At 39.7% G+C, this 14,572-nt stretch overlaps 1 protein-coding gene across 3 annotated transcripts in view; it reads right to left on the bottom strand.

The window, feature by feature from the left end:
- Positions 1–14,572, bottom strand: part of LGR5 (leucine rich repeat containing G protein-coupled receptor 5) — a 138,062-nt gene that overhangs the window by 75,465 nt on the left and 48,025 nt on the right. The window lies entirely within an intron of this gene.

Here is a 14,572-nt window from a genome sequence, read left to right as displayed (position 1 = left end):
GGAGAGGAAAACAGACAGCATGTGAGGAGCGGTGTCCACACAAGGAATGCCACCACAAGGAAATCTGGCTGCTCAGTTCACATGTTTTCAAGCAATACGGCCAAACTCATTCTTTTGCTCGACAAATGAAACGCTATTTTGCATCTGAAATATATTCCTGCCCCACCCCGCCCCTGCCCCAGACCACCTTGGTCTCTCTATCAAATTAGAGATCCTAGGAGGAGCTTATGTGAATTCAAAATGATTTAGGCCATTCGTGGGCCTGGTTGTAATACTTCATGTTTAAAATTATGTGAGTAGGACAGCAAAGGAAACAGACATAACTCAACCCTAGACATAACCCAACCTCATGACTTGCTTTGAATTTGGTGACAAAGAGAAATGTCTTCACCATGCAACTCTGGAAGTCCTGCTTCTGTGGGGCTATAAGCACCTTGTAAAAACAAATGTTTTGATTCAAAGAAACTTAAAAAAACAAAACAAGACAAAAAGCCTATTCCCTCCTTCTAACATGTTCCCTTTGCAGGTTCTCGGATTGCATTAAATAAGTGAAATGAACCATAAAACAAGGGTGTAATGTGATCCTGCTCTGGAGCACACTTCCTGCTGGGCTTGCACGGTAGTTCCTGGCACAGGAAACAACAAGCCACTTTGGGCAGAACTCAATCGATTTTTGTTTTAAGGGAAACTCCGTGTAATTAGATTTCATTCTGTTTTTACGTTTCTATTTCTTTACTGTCTCCCACATAACCCTACAGCACCACTGATATACGCCGTCTGTATCTGAGAGGACAAAAGACCGAGTGCTGGACAGATTGTCACTGAGACCAACTAAGACTTTATATACCAGTCAGCTACAGGTTGACTTTAAAAATGACCCATTGGTCAAACCTGAAGATTCAGATTATATTCAGAATTCATCATAATCTCAGATCAGGTGTATGTACTTAAAATTTACCTCTCGATGAGACAATGAGCTTCTTTTTATTTGTTATTTTAAAAATTGATTTAATTGGCATATGACATTGTATTAATTTTAGGTGTGCAACATAACGATTTGATATACGTATATGTTGCAAAATGGTAACCACGATAAATTTAGTTAACATCCATCACCGTACATAGCGAGAACATTTTTTTTTCTTATGATGAGAACTTTTAAGATTTACTCTTTTAGCAACTTTCAAATAAAAAATATGGTGTTGTTAACTATATTTGCCCTGCTGTACATTATTACATCCCCAGCACTTACTTATTTTAGAATTGGGAGTTTGTATCTTTTTTTTTTTTTTTTTACATTTATTTATTTTTGGGAGAGAGACAGACAGAGCGTGAGCAAGGCAGGGGCAGAGAGAGACACACACACATAGAATAGAAAATAGGCTCCACGCTCTGAGCTGTCAGCACAGAGCCCGACGTGGGGCTCGAACTCACGGACCGTGAGATCATGACCTGAGCTGAAGTCGGACGCTTAACCGACTGAGCCACCCAGGCACCCCTGGAATTTGTATCTTTTGGCCACCTTTACCCATTTCACCCACGAGCTTTAAAAAATATCCTTCTTATTTAAGTGGCCACACCCATAGCGCCTAACCAGTTGATGTCAGTATGGATTGCTTGGTTCCTTTATCAAATATTAACTTTTAATCATTGATGGTAAGAATTGAGGGACTGATCATTTACTCTTTACAAAGTCACTAGTATGTACAGGTAGATAAAATATTCAGTTACATGTTTTAGAGTATGGTAAAAAAAACAATGATAACTTTTAGTGTCTGCTACTGAACAATTATATAGCTGAGTAAAATGCTATTTTCTCGAGCTAAAAGTAAACAATTCTGGGGCGCCTGAATGGCTCAGCTGGTTAAGCCTCCGACTTTGGCTCAGGTCATGATCTCACGGTTCCTGAGTTGGAGCCCCCTGTTGGGCTCTGTGCTGACAGCTCAGAGCCTGGAGCCTGCTTTGGATTCTGTGCTTCCCTCTCTCTGCCCCTCCCCCACTCATGCTCTGTCTCAAAAATAAATAAACATTAAAACAAATGTAAGGGGTGCCAGGGTGGCTCAGTCTGTTGAGCGTCTGGCTTTGGCTCAGGTCACGGTCTCACGGTTTGTGAGTTCGAGCTCCGCTTTGGGTTCTGTGCTGACAGCTCAGAGCCTGGAGACTATTTCGGATTCTGTGTCTCCCTCTCTGTTCCTCCCCTGCTCGTGCTCTGTCTCTCTCTCTCTCAAAAATAAATAAACATTAAAAAAAAAGTTGTTTAAAAAAATTTTTAAAAACCTAAACAATGCCAAAAATATTCACTAAAAAATTTGTATTTCCATATATTAAGCATCTGGATATTTTTTCTGGCATCATCTAAATAATAGTGCCAAATGATTGATTAGCAGTTTAAATTTGTGGTGCAGATACTTCTCTGAAGCAGCAAAGTTGTTTAGTTCACTGAACAGACATGTGTTAAACTAATCAATGAGGTTTCTGAATTCCTCACAGGGACCATATAATTTCTGCGATGACTTGATATTTCTCAGGTATTCACTCATTTCTAATTGATATCTCACTTATTTCCTAAAAGAATCAAGGTGGTTTGTTTTAGGAGCATGTTTATTAGCAGCCCGGATTAAACCAGTTTCAACATCAAGACAACTGGTATGGGTAACTTCCCTCTGCGCTTATGTTTTTCTGTGTGATGTGCAAATCAGTTTGGGATAAACATCTATCTTGTCCATATGCAGAAAGCTCTAAATAGAACAAGGAAATTTACATATTTAGGAGATTCAAAAACACTCCACATTATTTTAATATTTATTATCCTATTTCAGGCTCCTGGAAGTGAAGCTTGTATAAGCTTTCACTCTCAGGGTCCCCCACCAGAACTCTTTTTATGGCAGAACAGCAGAAAGAGTGCAAGCCCTGTCAGGGTATAGGGTCTTGGGTTTGAATCTGGACCTCCCCATTCACTAGCTGCATGATCTTGGGAGAATTGATCTCCCTGTGGCAGACTTCCTTGTATTTAAACTAGGAAACTAAACTACATTAATAGTGTGAGACCCTATGCTAGCTGCTTCCAATCAAAAGAGGGTGACTTAATTTACTTCTTAAAAAGAAGAGTATCTCCTTTTCCCAAAAGGAATGAAGAATAACTTCTTGGTGTTACACAATGTTGGAGTTCCACTTAGAAAATGAGCAAATACTGCTAAACCAGCCCTTTACCACCTGTTTTCTAATAAGGCTATTTTCTTCTAAAGAGTTTCTAAGCAATGCATATAAGCCTATAGCAGAAAACAGCTTTTAATATCAACAGTCTAAGGTAAAATCAAATAGGCCTTTGAAATATAAATTCAAAGTGGGTAAGGTAAAAAGGAACTTGTCTGCATTTACTTTTTTCATTCTGTAATCATCTTTGCAGTGATGGTCAAATGGAATAGTGGTCCTCTAGCTCAGTGCTTCCCAAACTATCCATGGTGAAAGACCAATTTTTTTTTTTTTTAGATTTAAATTTTAGTTAACATACAGTGCAATATTGGTTTCTGGAGTAGAATTCAGTGATTCATCACATACATAGAATACCCCAGTGCTCATCACAAGTGCCCTCTTTAATACCCATCACCCATCTAGAAAATTTTGAATTTGCTGTGGATCTATAATTATTAAAAAGACATAATAAAATTAATTACTAGAAAAGGGAAACAAAAAAACCCTAAAATGCACAAAATAGGAGACTCAGTATTTTGCTATGAGATTCAACATAGATTATTCAATTACTATAAAAGTTTGTAAACCTTTACTCTCAAATTCTTATCTGCTGTGGATCACTAAAAAGACAGTCATGTCCTGGGAAGGTTAGGACCACTCTTTAATCAACAATGCCCTTCTTGCCTTCATGTCAATTTTTAGTTAAAAATGACAGAATGAGAACAACATTAAACCTCTGTACAAAAATACTCCCTTTCTTACTTAAATTATTTTTAAACTTTTTTTTTTTTTTCGTATTTGGTCTTTCTGACACCTGGAACACATATAACCTTAGCGGCAAATGAGGTGGTCTTAAAACAATTTCTAAACCTGTATGTTATTTACTTTTTAAACGATTATTTTAAAAAGAGGCCGCATTTTGCACCACGTTTTGTCTATGATTCAGTTTCCTAACATTTGTGAAACAATGTAATGGATTTCTTTAATTTTTTCATCTTTTGCCAAGATGTTGGAATTAATTTTGAAAAAGTGGTCACTATGGACAAAGATTTCATAAGATGTGGAGGAGACATTGTGACAAGATGGTCAAATATGTTCAACCATTTTGCCCTGTCTCTGACCCTGCTCTTGTCGATGCTGTGTTAATGCCCATGTCTGGAAATCTAGAGCAGCGTTACAGGAAAGAGCCTCTTCTTGGCACTGAAGCAACAGAACAAGGTGAATGGCTTGCAAGCAGAGCTTGGCCTGAAGTTCAGCCCCACGGGAGGAGTCCCTGTGAGGGGCACAACCTGCATAGCTGCGGTCATCGGGGGCTCCTCAATCTGAGAACTTCTGCTGGCTCCAGGTTTCTTAAAGGAATGAATGCCTAAACTATTTTGGCTCTTCACAATCTGGCTTAATGTATGTTTCCATCTTGATTCTATGTCACTTTCCTCTATGCATGTGTGGCCCACCTACACTGAAAGTCTTGCTGTTCCCCTTTGCATCTGTCTTTACACATGTGATTCTCTTTCCCTAGAACACATTAGCCTCTCGATTTCCAAATTCCTGCTCCTGTGCTTCCCCACCCCCCTTGCCCCCATTTAAGATCTAGCTTAACATACCCTTGTGTTTCTGACACAGTGTTTTATCTTTCCAGCTTAGATCACACATTGGTCACTTGGATCACCACCTCACCAACACCCTCAACTCCCTGGTCCGTTGTCTTTTGTTTCTTTCTCCTGGAAAAATCCCAGCTCAGGGAAAACACCATAATTCATTTTTTCTGTTACTATCTCAGGGTACTGAGTGCTACTAGAAAAGAGTAACTCACAAATGTGCAGATTAGTGACTATAAATTCATGGTCTTTGTGGGTTCTCAACACTGCTGCACAATCCTGTTATTTGTAATTGCTCAATTTACTCCCACGGGGACTGTGGCCAATCCTTACCACTTGCCTCAAACCTCTTCATCAACAGTGACTCCTATCATGGGACACCTTCCCTCTTACTTCATGGAAACAACTGCGATTCTTTAGACCACCAAACATGAAATAAACCAAATTCTTGTTCTTTTTTTGTCCCCTGCTTACTATGCCCGTACTTTTCTCCTTGCTTCGCCTTGCTTATGGGTCTCATCCCCTCTAGGATGCTATAGCACTTTACTCCATGAATAATTCCTTCTTCTTCCTCTATTTTTCACTGATTCCTCTTACTTTCAATATATAAACATAGTCAAGTCGTTTCCACTACGAAAGCAGATGGGAAACAGGATCTTTCAATATCATGTCTTCCTTTACCTGCTGCCCAATCTTTCTCATTCCCTTTAGGGTTGTTTACAGCCTAGAATTACAGTCTCCACTTCCCATTCCCTTTCCAACCCACAACACAGAGACTTCCATCCCTACACTCTGATGAAATTGCTCTTGCCAAAGAAATAGTGACCTCCATATTGTCAACTTTAATGAACACATGACTTACTGGGCCTCTCTCCTGCATTAGATTTGCTCTTTCTGGAAACTCTATACTCCATTGGTTTCCAAGTCATCATTCTCTCAGGATTCTTTCCATACTTTCTACTTTATAAGCTCCTTTGTGGGATTTTATTCTATTTATCCCTTAAATGTCAATGTTCTCTGGAGTTCTTCCCTGGCCTAGTGCTCTTCAGTCTCTGCCCTTTCTTCTTGGAGACTGTTACTTTCATGGATTTAAGTATCTCTTAGATGCCCACAACTCCCCACATACATATTCCTAGTCTTAATCTCTGTCTCCTAGATTTCAGAATCGTATATCTAATTTCCTTCTGCATATGCCCATTTAGCCATCTTGCAGGAATGCATCATGTCCCCAATAGAAATAATTATTTTTATTCCAAACTCGTTTCTTTTTCTGTAGTGCCGGTTTCTAGCTAGTGTCATCACCATCTTCCTGTCAAAACAGCCCAACTCTTAGATACTATTCAAGCCTTCTTCCGTTTTATCATCTTCTCTACCTATCTCTTCTCCTCGGTCTTTACTCTTTCCTGATGTAGGTGCTCACCATCTCTGCCCCAGTCATCTGAAATCACCTCCGAACTCTGTGGCTGCCTGCTATCAGTCTTATCCCTTCAGGCCCACCCTCTCATGGTTAGAGAGATCCATCCAAAAATGCAGAACTGGCCAAATCACCACCCTACCTAAAACCTTTCAATTACTATCATTTTCCAAATCAAAGCCACATGTGTTAGCATTGCATACAAGCTCCGTTGGGCAGCACACCAACTCTTTACCACTCTGGCATATTGTATTGCATTGTATTGAAGTGATATGTTCACATGTTTTATATGTTTATATGTCTATCTCCCACAGGAGGCTGTGACTTTTCACGGTCAGTAGCTGTTTTCTTTTTTTTTCTTCTTCTTTTCATTATGATACTTCCAGCGTCTAGCAGAGCCTTGCCATATAGAAGATGCACAGTGAACGCTGAATTGAAATCTCTTCTACTGCAGCCTTCCCGTAAGTGAGCAAATGATCTTACCCGATCCGTTTTTTTTTTTTTTTTTTTTTTTTAAATCATGTTTCTCAACAAATGGCTATGTTGCTTTTAAGTGTGAGGTGTACAGCAGTTTGAAACCCTTTCGGGAACAAAACCCACTTTGTGTGTGCCCACCTGCCACAATAAGTTTTGCTCAGAACTAGTGTGAGGTTTTCTCTCTTCAGTCAGTCTTACTTGCCTTCTGTCCTAGAGATTCCTCAAAAACTCTCGTCCATTGAAAGTTCCCTTTCTACCACCGCACTCAAGTACCTTTCCACTGCTGCTGTTGCTTCCCCTTCCCCTCCTACTCCTTTTTCTTCCTCCTCTCCTTTCTACTTTTCCTTTCCTTCTCTTTCTCCTGCTAAAATATCTTTCCTGTCATTTCCACGGCTTTGTTATGGGAGGAATGGTTACATTGGGTACTTAGTCCGCCATCTCAAAATCCAGCTATGCTGTTTGTATTTGAGCCTTGGTACATGAATCGGTGAACAAAGAGGCCATTCCTTATAGTGTGACTATTAAAAAAATTAAGAAAACAACTCCCCAGAATGGTTCTTTAATCTCTGCCGCTGTTGAAGACAAATATTTTCTTCTTTAGCAGCACAGTGCAATTCCTATTTCTTCTAAGTACAAGCATTTTCAATTTGTCTTGGGAGATCCAGTAGCATTTAGCCCTCTGCCAGATACCTTTGTTAACAATGGATCCAGGCTGGAGCCATTCCAGCACTTTTTAATTGATCACTTTTCAAATATGCTTCTAGAGATAAGACCTCCTGTGAACTTCAAAAGGAAAGGTGCAGGCTTGAGTAGCATTTTATGATAGTATGAATAATGTTATTTCCAGGTACTTTCTCATGTTATTAACTCCAAAACAACGTATCTTTGAAAAACATTTTTGATTGAAGTGTAACATATATGGGAGAATGAACAAATCTTAACTGTCTAGCCCAGTGAATTTCCGGTGTGAACATACCTTCACAAATCAGCACTAGTCCCAAAATAGAATGCTGCCATTGCCTCAGAAGCTCCCTCATGTTCCCTTCCCCCCACTTCTCCACAAAGGGAACCAGTCTGCTGACTTCCAACACTTTATATTAGTTTTGCTCGGTTTTGATCTTTCTATAAATGGAATCCTAGAGTGCATAGTTTCTTTTTTTTTTTTTTAGAGCAATTTTAGGTTCACAGCACAAGTAAAAGGAAGCCGTAGAGATTTCCCATACACCTCTTGCCCCCACACATGCATGTTCTCTCCCCTTATCAACGTCCTCCACCAGAGTGGTACGATTTGGTACAACTGATGAACCTACTGATGCTTCATGATCACCCAAACCCCGCAGTTTACATTAAAGTTTACTCTTGGTGTTGTTCATTCCATGAGTTTGGACTAATGTATAATGACACGTATCCACTGTTAATTGTAGCATCATCCAGAGTATTTTGCATCTTCCAGAATGTTTTGAGATTGAAACCATACAGTATGTAACCTTTTCAGACTGGCTTCTTTCACTTAGTAATACAGAGCAGAGTTTTGTGTGTGTGTGTTTTTCTAGCTTCTTTCACTCGTTATGTTTATAAGATTTATCCATGTGTTGCATGTAGCAATAGTTTATTCCCCTCAATCCAATATAGTGTCTCGTTTTATTATTATACCACAATGTATTTATCCAGTGACCTGCTGATGGACATTTGGGTCAGTTTGTGTCTATGATGAGTAACGTCGCTATAAACATTCTTAAATATGTCTTTTGTTGAGCATATATATGTGGGCATTTCTGCCGAGTATATGTCTAGGAGTGGAATTGCCGGGTCTTGGTGTATGCATATATTCGTTCAGCTTTAACAGATGCTGCCAAGCAGTTTTCAAAAGTGATTATGTTGAGTCACACTTCCACCAACAAGGTGTGAGAATTCTAATTGTTTCACACCTGTTTTCCCTCTGTTTGTCTTCACCAAAACTGGTATTATTTCTCTATTAAATTTTAGTTTCACTAAATGTACAATGGTATTTCATTGTGGCCTTAATTTGCATTTCCCTCATGTCTAGAAGAACTGAATATCTTTTCATGGAATTTTTGCCATCAGGATACACTTTTTTGCAACGTGCTGGAAAAATATTTTATTTTACTTGATGACCTTTAAGTTAAAAGTAAAGCTTACAGGTTGTAAGTGAAGCAATTCATTTATATGTAAAGAAAGAGCTAATAATCTCTTCATTTCTCTTCTAATATTATTATTTTTCCTGAGGTTTCAAAGATATTCTTTGAAATAGTTGGTAATGTAATAATTAGGAGCCTGTATTCTGGAGCTATCGGGCCTTAGTTCAAATCCTGGTTTTGTTATTTCTAAGCTCAATAACCTTGAACAAGTTATTTAACATCTCTGTGTGTCAGTTACCTAATCTGTGAAATGGAGATAATAATAGTATCTGCTTTATAGAATTGTTGTGAGAAATAATTGAACTAATATATATAAAGTACTTAAGTAGTACCTGGCAAGTACTACTTGCCCTGCAGAGTTTGCTATCATTATTACAACATAGAATCTCTTAGTGTATTTACAAGTTAAAACTCTTACCTGTACAGATGTATCAGGAGTAGAGAAATGTTAGCTTGTTGATATTTGGTTACCGTGAAAAATCTTTTAAAAATCACAGTATAATTTTAAAAATGTTTAGAGATACCTGGTTTATGTACGATGAGTCCTTTTGCTTTATTAATTTTTTACCGGATGCTTTGAAAAGACAGAGGCTCAAAATAAAGCTCATTTGAAAAATTTTACATTGTCGTCCTAATCTAATAGAAATAGCTAATGTGACTGGGTAGTCAAGCACATTATTTATATTATGTGCATAACAAGAGAAGAGATCGATGTAGTTATCTGTGGGCGGGTCACTTATCTAAAAACCGCATGTACTCTGAGCACACACCAAACAGAGAAATAAGCACGCAGACAACAAAACAAAACCAAAACAAATAGACGAAGAAAAAAAAATTATGACAGCAAGCCAAAAACCCTTTTACAACTGTCAGAATTAGAAGCCCACAACATCAGTCATGAATGTTTATGTACTTGTCTCAGAGGCAAAGGTCTCAGTCAGAAGGGAAGTGTTCCTTATTTGGGCACGCTTGGTGGGTTTTGTTTTGTTTTGAAATCTACTGCAGCAAATTACCAGTGGGAAGCAAATGCAACGAGGTGGGCAATGATGTGGGAAACCAGTTTTAAGAAGTCAAATGTCGTCGTCGTCATCATCATCATTGTTATCACACAGGTCTTTGATCATTGAATGTAGTAGCTCTAGATACAGCATTTCAAAAGCTTTCAACCAGCTTGGAACCAATTTTTTTCCCCTCCAAAATAGTGTAGCGTCTCATATATTCTAAAGGGCTGTACAATCACCAAAAATCACCAGAAAAGTTACTTTCACATCTAGAAATACCCTAAGATTCTATCTCTTCTGCTTGTTTCTATTCTCTGGGAACAATTTCTAGCCTTGAGCTTGCAGCTGTATTACAGATCTTTGTTTCTAAAAGCTTTATTTCTGAACTTCTCCATGTGGTTAATCAACCAGTCACCTAAAACGCAACACATTTCAAACTGAATTCATAGTTTTCCCTCTTTTCCCCAAACCAGCTTTCCCTTTTGCATTTTCTCATATTGAATAGTGCATCGTGGTTCTTTCAAGCAACCATTCTAGAAACCTCAGGTTTGTTTGTTTATTGATTGGCTGATTTTACATCACCCTATCTATCATTCATCCCCCACTTTCTAAATGGTCATTAGCCCTATTTGTTATAAAACTTATCTGTGCCAAAAAGTGATAAGTAACATCTCTTTCTCTCTTTGTCTCTGTCTCTGTCTCTCTCTCTCTCTCTGTCTCTCTCTCTCTCTCTCTCACACACACACACACACACACTTTAGTGAATCTTCAGATAACAACTCATTTTATATATGAAGAAACAGTCACACAGAATAGCTTGTAAGTGGCAGAGCCAGGGTCTGAACCTGGCCCATGTGACTCTAAAGCTTGTGGGATCAGCCTTTTGCTGCTACACTGTATACTGGAATCTGTGATCTAATTCCTGCCATAGCTTAGGTTCAGGTCCTAATACTTGCTTGACCTTTTTGACTCTTCAGAAGTACCGCATATGTAAGAAAGTGCCTCAGGGAAAGTTTCCTCTCCACTGTTCACACCTTTATGTGGCATCTCTGGTTGCTTTTACCTCTTGGCCAGCTCCTTGGAGTGACTATTGAGAACACCTCTCTGGACCATCGACTCTGCTTCAACTTAGCCTTTGGATATCATCTTTCGGGTCCTTCTTGGCTCCATGGTTTGCAACACCTGGTCCATTTCTCTCCCAGCCCCAGATTTCCGAATACCAGTCAAAACCCCAGGCCTTTCACTTATCTGGGAAGAGAGGTCAAGCAATTGCAATGGGATATTAATGGTCCTCTCTGCCTTCATTCTTTCTCCCTTCCCAGTCCATCAGGAGTTATCTTAATTTTTTTTTCCCCTGAAGGATAAAGGAGCTAACATTTTATATTGTGCTTCCTTTTTTCTTATTTAAATGTATTTTTAAAATGTTTATTTATTTTTGAGAGAGAGAAAGAGAGAGAGTTGAGCGGGGCAGGAGCAGAGAGAAAGGGAGACACAGAATCCATGCAGATTCTGTCAGCACAGAGCCCGATGTGGGGTTTGAACTCACAAGCCGTGAGACCATGACCTGAGCCGAAGTCGGATGTCTAACTGACTGGGCCACCCAGGTGCCCCTGTGCTTCCTTTTTTTTTCTTTTAACGATAACTCCATTTATTTGTCTAAACAGTTTACAAAGCTTATTCATGCCACAAATTGGTTTCTGTGTAAGATATTTGAACATGGATAAATCCTAGTTAAGATTGTGCTGTAATTCACAATAGTCATGTTCACATGAGTAATATATTCTATTTTTCTTTACACTTAGAAAAAAATCAAACAACTGACTTGGGAACTAGAACAGGGTTTCTCTATCTTGACACTATTGACATTTGGGGCTTGATGATTCTTTTTGCTGTGGGGGGGCTTTCCCATGCATTGTAAGGTGTTGAGCAGCATCTCTGCCATACCCCCGAGATGCCAGGAGCACCTCCACTCCTATCAAACCCGAGTTGTAACAACCAAGAACTTGTATAGACTGTTATGACTTGAATTATACCCTGCCCTTCCACACCTCCATTTGTATACTGCTCTAATGTTAGGTAACTCAGAATGTGATTGACTTGAAGATACAGTTAAAATTTTTTTTTTTAAATATTTATGAATTTTTGAGAGACCGAGAGAGCTCAAGCAGGGGAGGAGAAGAGAGAGAGGGAGACACAGAATCTGAAGCAGGCTCAGACTCTGAGCTGTCAGCATAGAACCTGATGTGGGACTTGAACCCACAAACCATGAGATCATGACCTGAGCTGAAGTCAGAGGCTTAACCAACTGAGCCATCCAGGTGCCCCAAAGATACAGTCTTTACAGAAGCATTAAAATGAGGTCATTAGGGTGGATCTTATTCTGATATGACTAGTGTCCTTATGAGAAGAGGAAATTTGGACATAGGGACAGAGGGAAGAAGACCATGTGAAGACAGAGGGAGAAGACAGCCAACTACGAGCCAAGGAGAGAGGCCTCAGAAGAAAACAGCGCTTCCAACACCCTGATCTTGGATTTCCCAGCCTCCAGAACTGTGAGAAAAATGCATTTCTGTTGTTTAAGCCACCCAGTCAGTGGTACTTTGTTATCGCAGACCTAAAAAACTAATGTACAGCAGACATAGCCAAATAAATGTTTCCTAGGGTCAAATCGTCCATGGTTGAGAATCACTGAATTAGCACACATGAATTACACATAGGAAACTACTGTATTTACCTTTTGCGATGACAGAAAAAGTAAGTTTCTAATGACTTTTTTCTTCAAAAGAGGAAATTTAGAAAAACCTTCCCACCCTACACCTCTTTCACACCATAAATCCCTTTTAGCAGATAATTTCATTACTTAATTATTGGACAACAAAAATATACAAGAAAAAGTAGAGTAAAAGGCTATAATAGATAGATAGATAGATAGATAGTTCCAAGGCAATGTTTCAAAGAAAATCTTTCAAAAGCTTTCATTAAAGGCACTAGATCTATTTTATTTCACCCAAGCAGAAAGTCACATTGTTTTTCCTGCCCTGTGCAGTAAGATGCTGAAATATCTTGCAGTCAGCATGGCATGGCTATGGGATCCTTCCATGCCAACAGGATGAAATCTTTCTCTCCTACCCACATTCTGTCTGATATCCTGGGGCACATGCAAAGAATCTGGCTCATTATTTCAAAAGGTGCATCTGATCCATCATCCTCCCCTATCATACGGGTTCAAAAAGCCTTTGTAGGTTGTCCATCATCTGCAAAATGGAGCCTAAGTGCTGTTATCTGCCTGTGGTACGTGGAAAGGAAAATAGGCCAGGGTCTGAAATGATGGTTTGGCCACCACCTTGCTGTTAGACCCCGTCCCTTTTTTTTTTTTTGCTTTTGTGGCCTTAACTTCTTAATGTTGTATTGTAAAACCTCAGTCGTACTGCCATGGTGAGGGTTAAATGAGACAATGTAGGTGTGAGCCCTTGGCTCGGTGTCTGGTGCTGAAAGGGCTTTACCGGTTGTGGGTTGAAGTCTCCACCTCTCTAAACCTTTCCAAATACAGATCTTTCTTGAGCTATGATAGAGTTACATCCTGATAAACTCATCATAAGCTGAAAATACTATAAGTCAAAATGCATTTAATACCTCTAACCTACCGAACGTCATCGCTTAGCCTAGCCTGACTTAAATGCGCCAGGACACTTCCATCAGCCTATGGTTGAGTGAAATCATCTCACACAAACCTTGTTTTATAACAAAATGTTGACTGTCTCAGGTAAGTTACTGAATACTGTACTGAAAGTGAGAAAAAGAATGGCTGTAAGAGTATGGGGTTGTTGACCCTTGTGATCATGGGGCGGACTGGGTTGCCACTACCGCCCAGCCTCACAAAGGATGATCATAGCGCATATTGCCAGCACAGAAAGGAGCACGATTTAAAATCCCAAGTGTGGTTTCTACTAAATGTGTATTGCTTTCCCACCATAGTAAAGTTGAAAAATCGCTAAGTCCAATCATTGTAAATTGGGGGCCATCTGTCAACTCTATTCCCGTCACACCAGACTGCTTCTTATTCTCCCACTGTGTCCTGAGGTTTTGCTTTTTAGATTGACACAGTCTATTTCTTTTTTTTTTTTTTTAATTTTTTTTCAATGTTTATTTATTTTTGAGAGACAGAGTGTGAGCAGGGAGGGGCAGAGAGAGAGAGAGAAAGACACAGAATCTGAAGAGGCTCCAGGCTCTGAGCTGTCAGCACACAGCCCGACGCTGGGCTTGAACTCACAAGCCGTGAGATCATGACCTGAGCCGAAGTCAGATGCTTAACTGACTGAGCCACCCAGGTGCCCCAACAAACAGTCTATTTCCAGAAAACTATTCAAGGTACGGGATCTGGAGGAATCTCATCCCATGGTTTCCTGCACCCAGGCTTTGCTGGAGTTGTACAGACTAGAGAGTGTGCATGTCAAGGGCCTGGCACAAAGTTGGTCCAGGGGAAGCACCCATTAACTCCTAGTCACCTAGTGCCTAGGTCTCACTAAGTCTTCATTACCTTTTTTTTCCTTTAAGTTTATTTACTTATTTTGAGAGAAAGAGCGAGCGAGAGAGCACGTGATTGGGGGAGAGGCAGAGAGAGAATCCCAAGCCGACTCCTCACCAACAGCGCTGAGCCCGATGTGGGGTTTGAACCCACAAACTGTGAGATCATGACCTAAGCCAAAACCAAGAGTCAGACGCTCAACGACT

The sequence above is a fragment of the Leopardus geoffroyi genome, chromosome B4 (genome assembly GCF_018350155.1).
Source record: "Leopardus geoffroyi isolate Oge1 chromosome B4, O.geoffroyi_Oge1_pat1.0, whole genome shotgun sequence".
NCBI classification, from domain to species: Eukaryota; Metazoa; Chordata; class Mammalia; order Carnivora; family Felidae; genus Leopardus; species Leopardus geoffroyi.
This window is presented reverse-complemented; position numbering and strand designations above follow the sequence as displayed.